The 17390-nt window shown below is 35.6% G+C and overlaps 1 pseudogene; it reads left to right on the forward strand.

Moving 5' to 3' along the window:
- Window positions 1–17390, forward strand: part of LOC127227321 (vomeronasal type-2 receptor 116-like) — a 46404-nt pseudogene that overhangs the window by 20685 nt on the left and 8329 nt on the right.

Below are 17390 nucleotides of genomic sequence, written 5' to 3' on the forward strand. Positions count from 1 at the left end.
TATTACATGATTTCATGGCAATACTTTTTCCACATGTGTTTGTTATTATTTTATAATGAATGTAACTTCACTCCACACCATCAGATGTCAATATATATATATATATATATATATATATATATATATATATATATATCACCACTACTATCCTGACATGAAAACATTTAACCCTCTCAAATATAACCTAGGTATAGCTATCATGATGCACTGATCCACATGCCAACCATCATTTATACTAAGGCCACCATAATTTTTACTATCCTAATATCATTATCACAACCTTAACAATTGCTATCTTTGGTAGCATCATGCCTACCCCACCACTATCATGTCCAACACTACTTCCACTCCAGACCAATAATTTTATCCATCGTTTTCAACAATAAACCATTACAAATATCAAAATTGCTACTTCTACCAATGAGACAACACAACCTATCAATACCACTATCATAGCCATCAAAGCTACCACCTCTTCTTCCTTACTATGATTATCATCACTTTCCCAAATATCACTGCTGCCTTCATTAGCCTTACCAGAATAGCTATCTAAAAATATGTCTGCTCTTATATGATACATAGGGAAGGTATGAATTCAGTGATTATAGGGATGATTTTTTTGCTCTTTATTTTACAATAAATATTCCTGCATCTAAGAAAGACAACATTTTTTTTTCATATGACAATAATAGATGCATACTTTAGAACACCAAATGTTCTGAAAAATGGTATTTGGGACAAGGAAAAAAAAAGAAAAAGTCATCCTGAGTGAGGTAACCCAAAGTCAGAGAGGTAAAACTTATAAGTGGCTGTTACCTATGAAATAAAGATAAACATGCTACATCCCCAGCCCAAGAGGCAAGATAATAATGAGGGCCTGATGGGAGATACATGGATCTCCCTGAGAAGGGGAAAGACAAGATATATCCTGAGTAAAGTGGGTGACTGTGGGAATAGGAACATGGGGAAGTTTTTCAGAGGTTGAGGATGACACTGCTAAAAGAGTTGATTGGAAGGTTTGGCATTCTGGGCTCAAGTAGCAAGCATTTACAAACAAAACTCTCAGGATTCTGCAAGGATTAACCCATCTAATACTCTTAGCAGTAGTGGATACCAAGTCTAAATGGGAGACTTATTTGACTAGGCAAGACTTTCATTAAAGGTAAAGGGACACCAACCCATCCTCACAACATTTAATCTACTTTCTTCCCTGCCTATTGGATGCGCCTGGAGTAATGGTGGCATGGAGATAGTAGCCATGGCCACTAATGATTGTTTCAGTCTCATATTCATGCCACAAGAGTGATCTCACTCCTGAAACTGCCTGGAACACCAGAAGAAGACATCAGTTGTTTCAGAGATACAGGATGGAAAAAGAAAAATTTCAATGTGATGATACCTAATAATATTCTGCTATACTAATAGACTGGTGCTACCCCAATTGTCATCAGAGAAGCTTCATCCAGTAACTGATGGAAACAGATTAAAATACACACAGCTAAACACTAGGCAGATCTCGGGGAATCCTGCTGAAGAGAGTAAGGAAAGTATATGAGGCAGAGGGTTCAAGGACATCACAAGAAAAAACACACAAACAGCTAACCTGGATTCATAGGAGCTTACAAAGACAAAAACAACAACAACAAAAAAAAAAAAAAAGAACTAACAATTATGCCGTGTAGCCTGCATGGGACCCACTTAGGTCTTCTACATGTATATGTGACAATTGTTGTAGCTTGGTATAATTGTGGAACTCCTAACAATGGGAGTAGGTGCTGACCCGAGCACTTTGACTGGCTTTTGGGAGCCTATTCCTCATACCAGTTTGCCTTGCCCAGCCTTAATACAGGAGGATGAGCTTATTCCTACATCAACATAATATACCGTGCTTTATTGACACCTATGTGGGCACTGTGCTTTTCTGAACAGAAACAAAGGAAGTATTAACTGGGGTGCTATGGAGGGGAGCTGCAGGGTAGGAATGGGAGAGAAGATTACAAAGAACCCATGGTCCAGATGTAAAACACAAGATGCAAGGAGAGAGAGAGAAAGATTATACAGGAGTCTAAAATATCACATGAATATGAGAAATAAGCTGAGGGAAGAGTCAGTAGAATTTGAATGAAAAAGAAATATTGATCCCCCATGGAGGGATAACTGCCTTATTCTAGAGACAGGAGAGAAGCCCTAGTCCCTACTTCACAGGACCTGTCACATCTACATGACCCCAACTGGATGGCATTCCCCTACATATGGAATTGTGGTGGGGGGATGGGAGGGGAGGGTGTTTAGAGTACATGTGAGAGGGCAAAGAGGGTAAAAGGGAGGGAAGGAGGGAGGGAAGGCTGGAGGGGAAGGAGGTAAGAAGGGAGGGAGAGGGAACTGGGTTCGACATGTAAAATAATAAATTAAAAAAAAAATGCTTTGACTCCAAAATTTAACTTGAAGAACAAGTTACTGGGGAAAAGGATTTCTATTTTTGTTTCCACAGAAAATGAAAAGATGTGGATTCCTTCCAGACTAATGTGGTTTGATCATGCCAGACCGCCTGAAACAGAGTATAAGCTGATCCTACATTGAAAAGAGCTGGACAAAACAGCCCTACGGACTACAGCTAGGATATCTGAATCTTCTTCGAATCCCCCAAGACAGCGCCCCTTACCATCAGGAAGTAGTTTGGAAAGAACGACGCCCAAATTCCCAAATATTGTGTATAAATGTTTGTTTTCATTTAATTGAACTTTGTTATATAAAATTAAATAAAAAAATAAAAAAAAAAAGAAAAAGAAATATTGACTCAAATTAGGCAAATTATTGTTACATGGCTCTAGAGTTCTGGAAGTTGGACAGAAACTATCTTCTTGGAAGACAAGGTAAGAGAATTTGTAATTTCTCTTCTATTGTACTTAAATCTCACCAGTGTAGGAACTTGTCTTTGGGGAGATTCACTGGGATCCAGACAACTTGCCCAATTCCTACCTCAGAGAAGGAGTGTGGATTGATAAACAGCACGTAAATGTACTAAGGAAAAGATGGGGACAAAGAATAGAGCCAGGAGGGCATCCCAATGAATACTGGTTGCCCCAAGTTAATTCTTCAATATTCTTATATACCCCAACCAAAATGGGAAAAAAACAAATGAAAGACACTTCTTTATCAAGATACAAGGAAAAAATAGACCTACTTCCTTAACTTTCCAAATATTCAATAGAGTAAATCTCTCATTATCTGACCTTGAGCGTTAAGAGTAACATCATACCACATGTTCAGAGCAACTTAGATGCCTCTCAATGGAAATATGGAAATAGAAAAATATGGTACCTTTTACAATGGAGTACTACTCAGCTGAAAAAAATAATGAAATCTTGAAATTCAGAGGCAAATGGATAGAAGAAACCATCCTGAGTGAGGTAACATAGACACAGAAAGACAAACATGGTATGTCCTCACTCAGACATGGATATTAGACATAGAACAAAGGATTGCACAACCCCAGAGAAGCTAGTGAACAAGGAGGAACCTAAGAGAGACATATGTGGACCACCTGAGAAGGGGAAAGAGATAAGATCTCCTGAGTAAATTGGGAAATTGGAGGGCAAAGGGGAAGGAAGTATGAAAGAGAGGAGGGAAGGGGGCAGGAGAACATGAGGGATCAGGAAAGTCAAGTTGGGGGAAGAACAGAGCAGTAAAGCAAGAAAAGTGATACCCTAATAGAGGGAGCCATCATGGACTTAACAAAAAATCTAGTGCTAGATAAATGTTCAGGGATGCACAGGGATGGCCATAACTAAGAATCTAAGCAATAGCAGAAAGGCTACCTTAATGCCCTTCTCTTATAATAAGTGGTTAAGGATATCACAAGAAAAGCCACAGAATCAACTCACCTGCATAGGATCTCAGACATACTGAGCTGACATCCAGGGATCCTACATAGGACTGGCCTAGGTCTTCTGCTTAAATAAGTTAGTCCTGTAGCTTTTTCTTCTTTTGGAAGTACTAACAGTGGGATAATGTATCATCTGTGACTGTTTGGCTAGCTTTTAGGACCCTTTCCAAGCCTTAGAAAAGGGGAGGTGCTTAGCCATAATCCAACTTAATATGCTATGTTTTGTTGACATCCATGGGAGTCCTGAATTTTTTTTTTTTTGAAAAGAAATTGAGGAAAAGTTGGTTGCATTGGCAGAGAGGAGGTGGTGTGAAAGACTGAGAGGAGAGGAAACAGATATGGGGAAAAAACCCCAATAATTAAATGTATAAGAGTGTTTTCCAATGGACTGCCAATTGGTATAGCAACTACATTCAAAGGCAGGCCACATGCCCATGAGTAGTTTGTCAACACAAAATCAAATTCATGTTTTGGTTTTGTAAACATATTATTTCATTTTGTTATTATTTTTCCTTGTTCTTTTATTTATTTTCTTTCATATTCATGTTTGGGTTTGTTAGATTTATTTTTTTAAATATGTTCTTGTTTTTGGTAATATTTTAGAAAGAGAAAGAGAAAGTTAGGTGATTAGAGAAATTAGGGGTATAGGAGGAGTTGGGTGATAAGGAAAACAATTAAATACATTTTTAAAATTTTTATTATTTAAAATAATGTTTAAATATACATATGTATTAATCATAGACTACCTTTCCCTTAAATAGTTCTTTATCCTCTCTCAAACATCTTTAAGTTCTCTCTCAAAAAACAAACAAGAATCTAATATAGCAGCAAACACCCTCAATACCTAGAGAGAAAATTAAAAACATACAAAAAACAAACAAAACACTACCAAACTGTCACCAAACGCAAGCTCATAAAAATCCTTTGTAGTCCATTGTATGTTGGTCAAGTACTCCTGAACAAGAATATTTCTCCTGGTGTAGTTGATATACCCAGTATCATTCTATTGGAGAAAACTAATTTTCCATCCTTCAGCAAATATGTGACATTTCAGTTGTTAACCTGTACCTTTGTAGCTAGGTTTCAATCATTCATTCATTCATTCATCCATTCCATTTTTAAAAATAAAATAAATGTTAAAACAAAAAAAATACCATATTGATGACAGACAATACAAACCAGGATACAGAAAAAAAAAATAAAGCACAAAGAAAGGCACAAGGATCAGAGACACCCTGGTTCAACCACTTGGAAATACCATAAAAACACTAAACTGGGAGCCATAATATAAATGTAGAAGATGTGGTGCTGATGTGCTTGTTGCCTTAGTCTCTGTGAGTTCATATGAGCTTTGCTCATATTGATTTAAAGGGCCTTGTTTACTTTTCCTCCAACCACTCTGGCTCTTATACTCTTTCTGCCTCCTCATCTACTAGGTTCCCTGGCATCTGAAAGGAAAGATGTATGTAGGCCTGGGTGTTTCAAGGTCTCTCACCTTCTGTATAATGTCATTCTGTAGAGCTCTATATTTGTTCCCATTGCTACAGAAGAATACTCATCTGATGACAAGTGAAGAATGGATCTAACCATAAGGGATATGGGGGTAAAGATAATCATAAATGAAATTATTACCCCTTAATTGTTAATAGACAGAGGACCTTATATGCAGTGCCCTAGTTCAGAGTGTGCTTAAGAATCCACCAGAGGTAAACAGCCACCTGAAAATAAAAGTACTGAGAAAGGTACATTCATTCCTTAAAATTTAGAACAATAATAAAAAGAGATTCATGGATGTGGTCATGCATAATTGATACATTGCTTTCTCTGTGATACTTCATGCTGAAATTTGCTCAGACACTCATTTTAGTTACCTGCAAAAGATGTGTTTTATCTTTGTTTTCTCTGATCCTGAACCTTTCCTGCCTTTTCTGAAGTTTGACTGACCCTGTGTGCTTTGAGAAAGTAAAACACATGAAAAACACAGAAGGAGATAAAGAGGTAGATTGTTTCTTTTCTGTTCATGCAGAGCACAAATACTTGAAAAATGACTATTTGAGTGTGAACCTAGATAAGCAGCAAGCACCCCTTTCATTTCTGATCTATTGTTTATTATGGTAGATTATGCATTCTAGGGCTGGTGAGAGGTAGAACATTATTTTGTGTGTCTTTCCTCACTCATTTAAAATGTAACCCAATTTTATTCTAAATTTACTGAAAGTTATTTTCTTATTTCTGGTTTTTTAGGGGTTTGCTTGTCCTTTGTCTTTCTCAAGTCACAAAGTCCAGACTGGAGGCTTAATGAATGGCCAAAACTTTCTCGCTTTCTTCTAGAGATAATCATTTCATATTACAATTCCCAGCTGATGTCATGTGACATCCTTCAAAATATCAAGTCATTTACGATTTAGTTAATCCCAACAGTTATTTCTGCCACTATTTCACTAACACGGGTTTGTGTTTACCTTTTTTTTTTTCTTCAGAGAATTTTGAGTACCATGAGCAATAGTTAGTAGGCATGAACACTCTAGGTAGGTACTGGATTAATGGATTAATTTCTTCATCAACAATCAGCTATGTAGGTATTATCTTCAGCCATAGGAATTATCATCATTTTATAGAGAAGCCTCTATACCCTTGGTAACTGCCTGTTTTTTTTTTTTTTTTTTTTGAGTGTCCTTATGGGCTAACTATTCAAAGAAATATAACCCAGTACTGGTACTGGAAGCTTCTTTTGTTAACAAGACCTATCTGTATGACTGAGTCTTTGTCTCAACTGATATTTGTCGATTTCATTTTGATTGCCTTCATACATGCATATATTTTAGAAGGCTGAAGCTATTTTAGCGTTCCATACAATGAATATGGGTAAGAAAATGTTTCTATAGGAGGATGTACAATCCATTGGGTATATGACAAAGAGCTGTATGCTGAAGATTTGATTTATGGCAAGTAGACACAAGCTAAAGTCATCTGAGAAGAGGGAACTCTGTTAAGATAATGTACCCATAATAGTGGTTGTTGGCATTTCTGTGGGACATTTTCTAAATTAGTGACTGATGGGGGAAGGTCCAACAAATTATGGTTGTTCCATTCTTTGGCTTGTGGCCAAATGGGGTTTAAGAGAAAGCAGGCTGAGGAAACCATGACAAACAAGCTAGTAAGCAGCACCCCTCTATGGGATCTTCAAGAGCTCCATTCTTCTGAGTCTTACTCTGTGTTCTTGTCCTGACTTTCATCTATCATGAATAGAGATATGGAATTATGTGGCAAACAAACTCATTATCTCTATCTTAGTATTTGGTCATGGTGTTTCATTGCAGCATTACAAATGCTAAGACAGATCAGATATCTGGATCTTGAAAGTAGATCTATATCAAGCTTCCTAAGGAACTACTGCACTTATTTTCTTAGTGCTGTATAACTTTGCATTCCCACTATCAATGGATGAGTTTTCCAATTAGTATATATTCTTAAAACATGAACTATCATTTTTATTGACAATGGCCTTTCTTAATGTAATTGAATAAAATTTCAAAGTATATGTGATTAACAATACCCTGATGAGTGAGGATCTTTTCCCAGACTTTAGTCTGCCACTCTGTCCCAATGATGGTATTCTTTGTTATACAAAAACATTTCAGTTCCATGGTGTCTCATTTAGTTATTGTGGTTTTAGTACCTTTGCTATCTAGGTTATATTCATAAAAACTTTTTCTCTGTCCCAATGATGGTATTCTTTGTTATACAAAAACATTTCAGTTTCATGGTGTCTCATTTAGTTATTGTGGTTTTAGTACCTTTGCTATCTAGGTTATATTCATAAAAACTTTTTCCATAACCATGAGTCTATGTGGAGATAAGGAATCTCATTCTTCACTGGAAACAGGTATAATTATATCCAATTTATATATCTAAATATTGCCTAAGCACAAATATGAAATTGAAAAAACAAAGTATGGGAAGAAGAGGGAGTACATGAATTACTACGTTATTTGCATTACCTGTGAGTTTCAGTCTGTTCAGAAGTCTTGACCCAGAAATATTTGGTTACCTGGTATTCATACTCATAACATTGTCCAATGCTGCCTCTGTATGTATTTTCTACATATATTACATGTTAGAAGTATAAAATGTAAGATTGAACAGATTCAGTTTTGGCCAGTAAATCTTTTCTAGTCCTTGAATGGCAGGCATATATTTCACAAAGTTTATAGAAAGGAGGATAGAACTGCAGGAAATTTCAAAGTAACAAAATTGGTCTCAATGGTTTTAACTCCAACTCTAAAAAAAAAAAAAAAGAACCACACACTTTAAAATCTTATACTGTAACACAGCTCTCTTTTTTCTCATCTATCAAAGTTATATGACTTGTGTCACCCTAGCAATGGGTTAAAAAACAAAACAAAACAAGAATTCAGTGCTAGTCATATATTGAGTGTAATTTAAAATTATCATATTTTGAACCTAATCTGTCTGCTCTTTTTCAGATTATTGACCCTTATGAACATTCACTTGATTTTCTCTCTTTACTTTGCCAAAGAAGACATCAATAGGAACCCTTACATTTTACTAAACACTTCTCTGCTAGTTAAATTCCCATGCAACCTGGTGGCTGATCAGATAATATCTGATTTATCTGCAAAAACAAGTGTAAATTTTCATAACTACTACTGCAAAATCAGAAAAAGTTGTGTAATTGAACTACTTTCCTTTCTTGTTACTACTTTCCTTTCTTGGACCATTCCTGTATATGTCAATAACTCAAGAAGTAAGTTGGGGTAGATTACTTTTAATGAAATAATGCATCCTTCAAGTTGACTCTCTGAGTACCAAGAAAGGTTAAAATACAGAGAAATGGGTTTATATCTAACTGGTCCATCAAGGAAAATAAAATGCTCTGACCCTTGCTGCATAAAGCATAAGTTTATCACAAGTAGACACAAAAGACAGGAGGAATTGCAACATTTTATGGGAAAACTTTTTTCCTTTAGTAGATTGAATAAGCACAGGAAAATGAATGTAATTTTAATAATGAGGGCTCTAATCCATACTTCTTAACACATGCAGTATTTGCTTAGCGTACTTAGGTCTTAGGCTGACCATTATTAACTTCATTTTCTTCATATTATGATTATGCCCTATGTCCTTTGGCTTTACTCTGGCCATTTTCAACCTTGAGTGTCCATGTACAATTTTCTCATCTCTACCAGATATCTCCCAAGGACAAATCTTTAACACTAGCCATGGTGTCTCTAGGGATTCATTTCATATGAATTGATTGGGAGTGATAATTTTAGGTGAAGTCCATGGAATTGAATTTATTTCTGAATTAGGAGATGCAAAGGAATATTGCTTTTTTAGCATTTGTGAGTATTATCCCAAATGATGCCATATCATATATTAAAATGGCTTATAAGTATTATAATCAGATCATGATATAATCAGAAAAAGTTGTGATTGTTTATGGAGACAATTGTTTATGCAGCTGAGAAGCTTCAGTGGAACTTTGTTCTATGGAACTTTGTAAAAATTCAGAGAATCTGAGTCAGTATGTCACAATTTGTTAGGATCACAGTTGTAGAAGATTTTTTCCTTAACTCCTTCTATGGGACTTTCATTTTTTTTTCACATAAGAATTCTGAGATGTCTGGTTTTAAACAATTTATTCAAACTGTGCATCCTCCAAACTATAGTAATGAAATTTCAATTGTTAGAGTATGGTGGATTTATTTTGAGTGTTCTTTGTCATCGTCTAGTTGTATGGAAGTTAAGGATTGCTCTACCAAAACTCTATCAAAATGATTATATAGGCACCAGTTTGGAATGGCCAAGAGTGATACAAATTATAACTTATAAAATGTTGAATATTCTGTGGCCCACTCACTTAATGAGATGGTTCTACAGTATGTGAACACAGGGGCAAAATGTGTTGGGAAAGGCTTTGAATTTGACACTCAGCAGGTAGTTTTCCATTGTTTATATGTCATAGTGATCACTTTCATAAAGGAAACTATAAATTCTAAATCCATTTAAAGTACAAACATTTCTTCGAGATGCATATATATTTCTGTACTCTTTCATGGCAAGTGACAAAGTTCATGTTAGTGCATAATAATACATCTAGTACTGGCACACAAGATTTCACATCTCTGTCAAGACATTTTGTTCTGAATATTTCATAAATCTCATGTTTTTAAAATTTGAGAAAAAAAAGGTTTTTCTTTTTTTATGAGATTCTTAAATGGCAACAAGTAAATAACTTTTCTTTTATATGATTCAAAAGTTTATCATTGTAATAAATAGATTTCAGATAATATTTGGAGTACTGCCACTTTTTGAACAATTAAGGAACTCAATTACCTAGGTTATGATTTGATAACATTGTTTTCAGAAAGAAGTAGAGAACATGTCACTACTCTCTAAGTTTTTATGTATGTATATATATGTTAGACTATCAACTCTGGTGAGAAAGTTTTATGTTTAAGATTGTTCTAAAACTTGAATTCTATTTGTAATTTCTTTTGTTTACACTGATTACTTCTAATACAGTCACATTTAGGAGAGGCTAATGAAATAATAGGAATTACACACTTTATATTTTCTTTCCTAATGTATAGGCATATTTGAAACTAAAATGAAAAAATGTTTTTTAGATATTCTCTGTTCTGAAGAACATACAATTTGTAAATCCTGCTGGAGACCTAGTGAACATGAACCAGAAAGCAAAATAGGACACAGAGTGTGATATGTTCTATATCAGATTATAAAAATCAGAGTGGCCTTAAAGTGAAAATAGGTAAGTTTTCTGGATATTTTCCAAATGACCAACAATTGTACTTGTCTGATGAAGTGATAGAGTGGGCCATGGATTTTAGACAGGTAATTTTATCTTAAATCAAATGCTTTAAATGTGGCACAAATACTCCAAAATCTCATAGTCTACCTCTGCTTCATCATCACTTAAAAACATTTGACATTTACTGCTCTATTGGATCACTTTACTGTCCTGTAGACCCCCACTCTCTCTTTCTCCCTCTCCCTTTCCCTCTCCCTCCCTCTCTCTCTCTCTCTCTCTCTCTCTCTCTCTCTGTCTCTCTCTCTGTCCTGTCTTTTGTGCATTTATTTATGCATTCACAATACATAAATCACATTATACTCAAAATATTATCTTAAAACTAATGATATTTTACTTTATAATATAATACATGTGTTTAAAAAGAGGATTTTCAGTGGTTTCATGTTGTGAATCACTACAGCCTGTGTAACTTACAATGAACTCCTTGGTTCTAAAGTTTATCTGATTTTCCTCAGACTCCTCCATCCATATGCAGTAGGCCTTGTAGTCTTAGGCACAGGAAATCTCTGCAGGAGGGAAAGGCCATCTGCTGTTTTGACTGTAACTGCTGTCTAGAAAATGGAATTTCTGACATGACAAGTAAGGGTATTATTTACCCAAATAAAAAAGATTGCTTATTTTCTTATATAATTAAATAGTTCTCAAGGAGTCCTCTGGGGAAAAGAATAAGAAAGATTTCATTGTGAAACTAAAATCATCCCTAACAGTGCTATTTTAAATAATACACTTTTTAACTATACCTTTGTCTGATAAGTCTACAAATTGTGAACATAGTATTTTCGTCCAGAAATTACATTAGAGTAATAAATATTACTACTAAAACTCATCTTCATTCTAACAGTCAGCATTTTACAATAAGTTGCATCAACTTTTCAGTTTATTTAAGTTATAGGCTCTGCATCGCTCTGTTCCCCAAGATTTCTAACAAAGAGTGGATTTCAGTGATACTATGGTAGATCAATGCTATCATTGATAGTTTGCGTTTTCAGTTCTACTCTTTCAGAAGTGAGTTTAGATGGCATCATATTGAACTCTGATTTAGATTATATTATAATTTTCATAAAAGTAATGCACAGAGAGGATTTTGAATTAAATATGTTTTGAATTGAATAAAAACTTAAAAAAATAGGTTTTTTATATTGTACAAAGTTTTGAAGGATGGACTTAATTATTGATATAGTGAAGAAAAACACCTCAAAAATTAACTGACAGTTTCATTTAGAGCCAGACAAGCATGTAAACATAATTCTATATGATTTGAACATGCAGATTGTGAAGAAATTGTAGATTTAAAAACGTATTAGTAAAATTTAAAACATATTTGGCTATTAAACTCTGCAACTAATGGAGGAAAAAAGGCACTTCAATAGAATAATACTAAAATTGTATTGTTTCAAATGATACTTTCACAGATATAATAAATTAAAAAGACAAATATGTTGACTTTTGTGTTAGTTGAACAGAGATACTACACTCACTTTTATTAAATTCCCCTTGCTTCTACATAGAAAAACATGGGAGGAGTGCAGAAGGGGAAGCTGTGGTCAGACAGTATTCTATCATAGAAGAAAATAAACATAAATAAATAAATAAAATATTTTAAAAAGTTACTTTTCAGTGAATATTAAAATTGAAGCATTTTAGTTTGTCTTTGAAGATTGTATTTGACATTAAAAAGAATACTTTGTATTGGAATGGATTTAAAGTCAATGTTGTTACATGTATATTTCTCCTCTTGTTTACGTAGCTGTTTTTATACAGCTCTTCCAAAAATGTAGCGTGTAAATACAGATTATAGATTTTCACCTGTGTAGTGGGATATTCACTTTGTCTCCTTCTGTGGCACCATCCACGTTCATTGGGGAGTGGAGCCAGGGGGGAAGTGACCTGCGGAATTAGGTCTGAGGAGGAGCTGGGGAATGCTCTCTTACTGGTGGGACACGGAGAGGAGAGCATCTGGTGGAACTTGCTGGTGTTCATCTGTCTAGGTTGTAAGTTAGTTCTCCCTGAATAAATGTCAATTCGGCCTATTTGTTTATCCTGATCCTTAAAACACAATATCTGGTGTCAGAAGTGGGATCAGGATTTTCATGGGACTTGGATTGCACCCAGGTGGCAGTCGCCATTCCCTTCACCACCGTCCTAGAACAGGTAGTTGCCTTGCCTAACCAGGCAGACATACCACAGCTTGTAACACACTTGTGTCTGCCCTACATCCATCTCCTTTTATATCCACTGTGGGCCCATTCCCCCACATTGCATTCACACAGAGCCCTGTGGCCCCAGGCCCACTCTTGTGTTCCTATGCAAGGCCCAGATTCTGGGCCTTGCCTGTTTGTGCATTCCTGAAGCCTGGCATCACCAGTTGCAGGTGGCACCTGTTAGCCCTGCAGTCCCAGCAATTTGTACAAGGCTCATTTCACGCCTCCATTTAACAAAATTTTGCTAGCCTTAGTTTGTTAAGAGCTATTCTACAGGTACTAGGACCAAAAGGATTGTCTGCGCCAGAAACTAGTTGGCAGTACACTTTCTGATACTATTTGGTGGTACACTTCCAGGTAGAACCAGGAACAGAAGGATCCTCTGCTGCTGGATGCTATTTGGTGGTACACCTCCAGGCATAACTACCACAAGCTGAGATCTACAACTAAAAGCATCAAAGTTCAAGTACAGCAGAATTACATCTAGGGTAATTGTAACATCCTTTGCAATTTAAGCTGATATAATATCTGAGATCAATTGATCCATACCTATGGCAGATAATTTTACAATGTAGGACATTAGGAATTCTTTTACTTTATATGTAGAAGGAACTTTAGCAGAAGAAAATTATGAATGGACCAATATGTACATTTATTTTGTAATAACAAGGGTTTTCATCATAAATATGATATTCTTAAAGAAATGTTTGAGATTAGAACAAAACAATAAGGAACTTGTACAAACCACAGGAGACTTAGTAACAAGTATTCAAAACATTGAATGCTTAGAAAAACAGGTTCAGAATATTGAAGATGGCATTGAAGAGCTGACAGGTAGAATACAAAACAAGGAACATAAAAATAACCAAGTATTTGTTTCATGTCTGATGCCTCAATAACCAAAACAGAAACAATGCAAAACATTAACTCACTAGCAGAAACAGCTCGTTCCTGGTCAGAGGAAGCTACTAATAAGTTTAAAAAACTGGAACATCAGATAGAAAGACTAGATGATAGAATCTCTTCCATGTCTGAGTATAATGGCAAACTAGCCGATAGGACATTGTCTCTGGAAGGCACTTTACATGCCATTAAGATAATATCTAAGGATGAGAATATTAAAAACATGGAATAATTTGCAGTTGGATAAAGTATGAATAGGACATTGTCTCTGGAAGGCACTTTACATGCCATTAAGATAATATCTAAGGATGAGAATATTAAAAACATGGAATCATTTGCAGTTGGATAAAGTATGAAACTGACTGATGCAATGAAGAAAGTTATTAGATTCAAAGACTTCAGACACACAAAGAAACAATGGTGAACAGATTTCAGGCTTTAGACCTTCAATCTGATACATCAGAAGAAGAACTACAGGTAACAGGGCATGAAAAAGACTTAAAATTTTCCACACCATTTATAGAAGGGGAGCTTTCCATGTATCTATTAATGAAAATCCAGCAACGAAAAAACACCCAAAAGTTGTCATTGCATATCAGTGGGAACCAGTATGTATGAAAGATTTAAAAGGTATAAAGGAAGCAGTAGACTCTTATGGCATGCACTCACCTTATGTAAAGCAATTAATAGAGTCATGGGCAAGGAATAACAAGGTAATCCCTAAGGATTGTGGTCAATTAACATCAGCTGTCCTTGAAAACTCCTCTCAATTAGAATGGAGGGTTTTATGGAGAGAGGAAGCCAAAGCTCTTGAATGTCAGGGCCTAACAAAAGATTATAAAGCCCACAAGATAAAATTCTTGGTGAGGGTTTTTTTGCTGACCCAGAAAGTGCTTTGGCCTTTAAAAATTTGATCAGCACCCTTGAATGAATGGGTCCTATATACAGCCAACATTGAGTATTATGACAATAGCACTGAAGCATGGGTAGGAGAAGCCATATTTAAAGGTCTGAGAAGACATCAAGATAACAGAGGTCTTAACTATGGTGACTTAGAAGCCTGGGAAGGAGAATCCCTCTCCAAAAGTTTGAAAAGATATCAAAATATCAGATATAATAACTATGATAAGATAGGACATCTAAAAGGAAATCGTAGGCAAAGCATCTCTATAAATAACACTTCCAGGAATGAATCGAACAGAAGGCCTCAGCATTCTGGGTTATGTAGAAAGTGTAGCAAAGGCAGATACTGAACAAAGGAGTGTAGATCGACCAGATATGATACCAGATACAAGGAAACCCTTTACCATCTGGAAACTTCTTGGGGGGCCTCTCAAAGGTCCCCACGTCACAGGTGGTCAAAACATTCCCAGTCACAGTGGAGAACAATATCCCACAGGATAATTAGAAAATTCTGTGCCTATTGTAAAAACTCTGGATTACAAACTAGTGACAGAAGTTGAATCAAACATGACAGAAGGAAATAAAAAACGTAGATTGATAGTTAAGATGAATAACAGACTGTTTGATGGGATATTTGACACAGGGGATGGCGTTACTATCATAACTAATAAGTCTTGGCGTCTAAGATGGCCCTTGCATGAGGTAAATGTTCATTCTTAGGGATTGGAACCCTATCTGGTAAAACAGAGCACGAGATGGATTGAATGTATAGCACCAGAAGGACAGAGAGAAAGGTTGATACCATTTGTGGCTGATGTTGTGATAAATTTGTGGGGTCATGATCTATTACAGCACTGTAATACACAGATCAACATTCCTCCAGTATTATATAGGAACCATAAAAGACCTCATTATTGTGGAAAAAAATATTATAAAGTACTATATAAGACAGACACCAAATATCCAGTCTGTACAAAAACAGAATACAAGTGCTGAACAAACAGAGGAACCAAAAGCCCTACCCTTAAAATGGCTAAAAGAGAAACAAGTCTGGGCAGGGCAATGGCCTTTTACCTCTGAGAAGTTAGAAGCTTTAGAAAGCCTGGTCCAGGAACAGCTAATTGCTGGTCATATCAAGGAATCAACCAGCCCTTGGAATTCTCCTATATTTGTTATCAAAAAGAAATCTGTTAAATGGAGAATACTTACAGACCTGAGAGCCATCAATAAAGTTATCCAGCCAATGGGCTCTCTACAGACTGGAATGCCCTTGCATTTTTTGATATCTAAAGAATGGCCTATTATAGTTATTGATTTAAAGGATTGCTTCTTCACTATACCTTTACAAGAACAAGGCAAAGAGAAATTTGCCTTCACAGTACCTAATTACCATAATTTTAACCAATAAAGAGATATAAATGGAAGGTTTTGCCACAAGGAATGCTAAATAGCCCCACCCTGTGCCAATATTTTGTACAAAAACCACTAGAAATGATTCATAAACAGTTTTGACAATCCATAATCTATCATTACATGGATGTTTATTGTTAGCTGACTCTAAAGGAGAAATATTAGAAAAAAATGTTTGAGAAAGTAAAGAAAGTTTTACCTTGCTGGGGATTACAAATTGCACCTGAAAAAATACAAAAAGGAGAGTCTATCAACTACTTAGGATATAAAACAGGTCTATAGAATATTAGACGACAAAAAGTACAGATCAGGGGAGATCGCTACCAGACTCTTAATGATCTTCAAAAATTACTAGGAGAGATTTCTCAACTGCAAACCATTATTGTAGTAGAAGGGCATGATTTGAAAAACTTGAAAATGGCCCTAAAATGAGACAAGGGCTTGAATAGGCCATGAATACTATCAGCTGAAGTGGAAAAGGAAATAGAATGGGTAGAGAAGAGGATACTAGAAGCACATCTGGACCATGTGCATCCAAACCTAGACTGTATTCTGGTTATATTACCAACCAGAGAATATCCTTCAGAGATTTTGATGCAGAGAGAAGATATCATATTAGAATGGATACTCCAACCACATAAACAGAAAAAAAAAACTAAAAGTATACATAGGAAATATCTCTGACTTGATTATAAAAGGTAAATTAAGACTTCATCAGCTAACAGGAAAGGACCCAGCAGTAATTATAGCACCTTTAACTAATGAGGAAATTTCCTCCTTTTGGAATGATAATGAATATTGGCAGAGCATATGCAGTATTTTTTTGGGAATGATTAGCAACAATTATCCCAAAATTGAAAGAATCAAATTTGTACAGACAATGATTTGGATCCTTCCACACATTGTAAGAAAAACCGATTTCTAGAGGTCCTATGAATCAGTTAAGGCAGGATATAAATCAGGAAAAATTAGTAAAAAAAAATCAAATCCCTTACAATTCTGTACAAAAGGCAGAATTGTCTGCCATTCTCCTGGTAGTTATAGATTTTATAGAACCCCTAAATATAGTTACTGACTCTCAATACATAGAGAGACTGCAGAATTTATTCCTGACAATACACAATTTACTTCATTGTTTATACAGTTACTATCAGAAAGAGGACTCCTCCTATATCTATAACACACATCAGATCCCATACGGGTCTGCCAAGTCCTCTAACACAAGGAAATG

This window comes from Phodopus roborovskii, unplaced genomic scaffold, assembly GCF_943737965.1.
Source record: "Phodopus roborovskii unplaced genomic scaffold, PHOROB, whole genome shotgun sequence".
In the NCBI taxonomy this organism is placed as follows: Eukaryota; Metazoa; Chordata; class Mammalia; order Rodentia; family Cricetidae; genus Phodopus; species Phodopus roborovskii.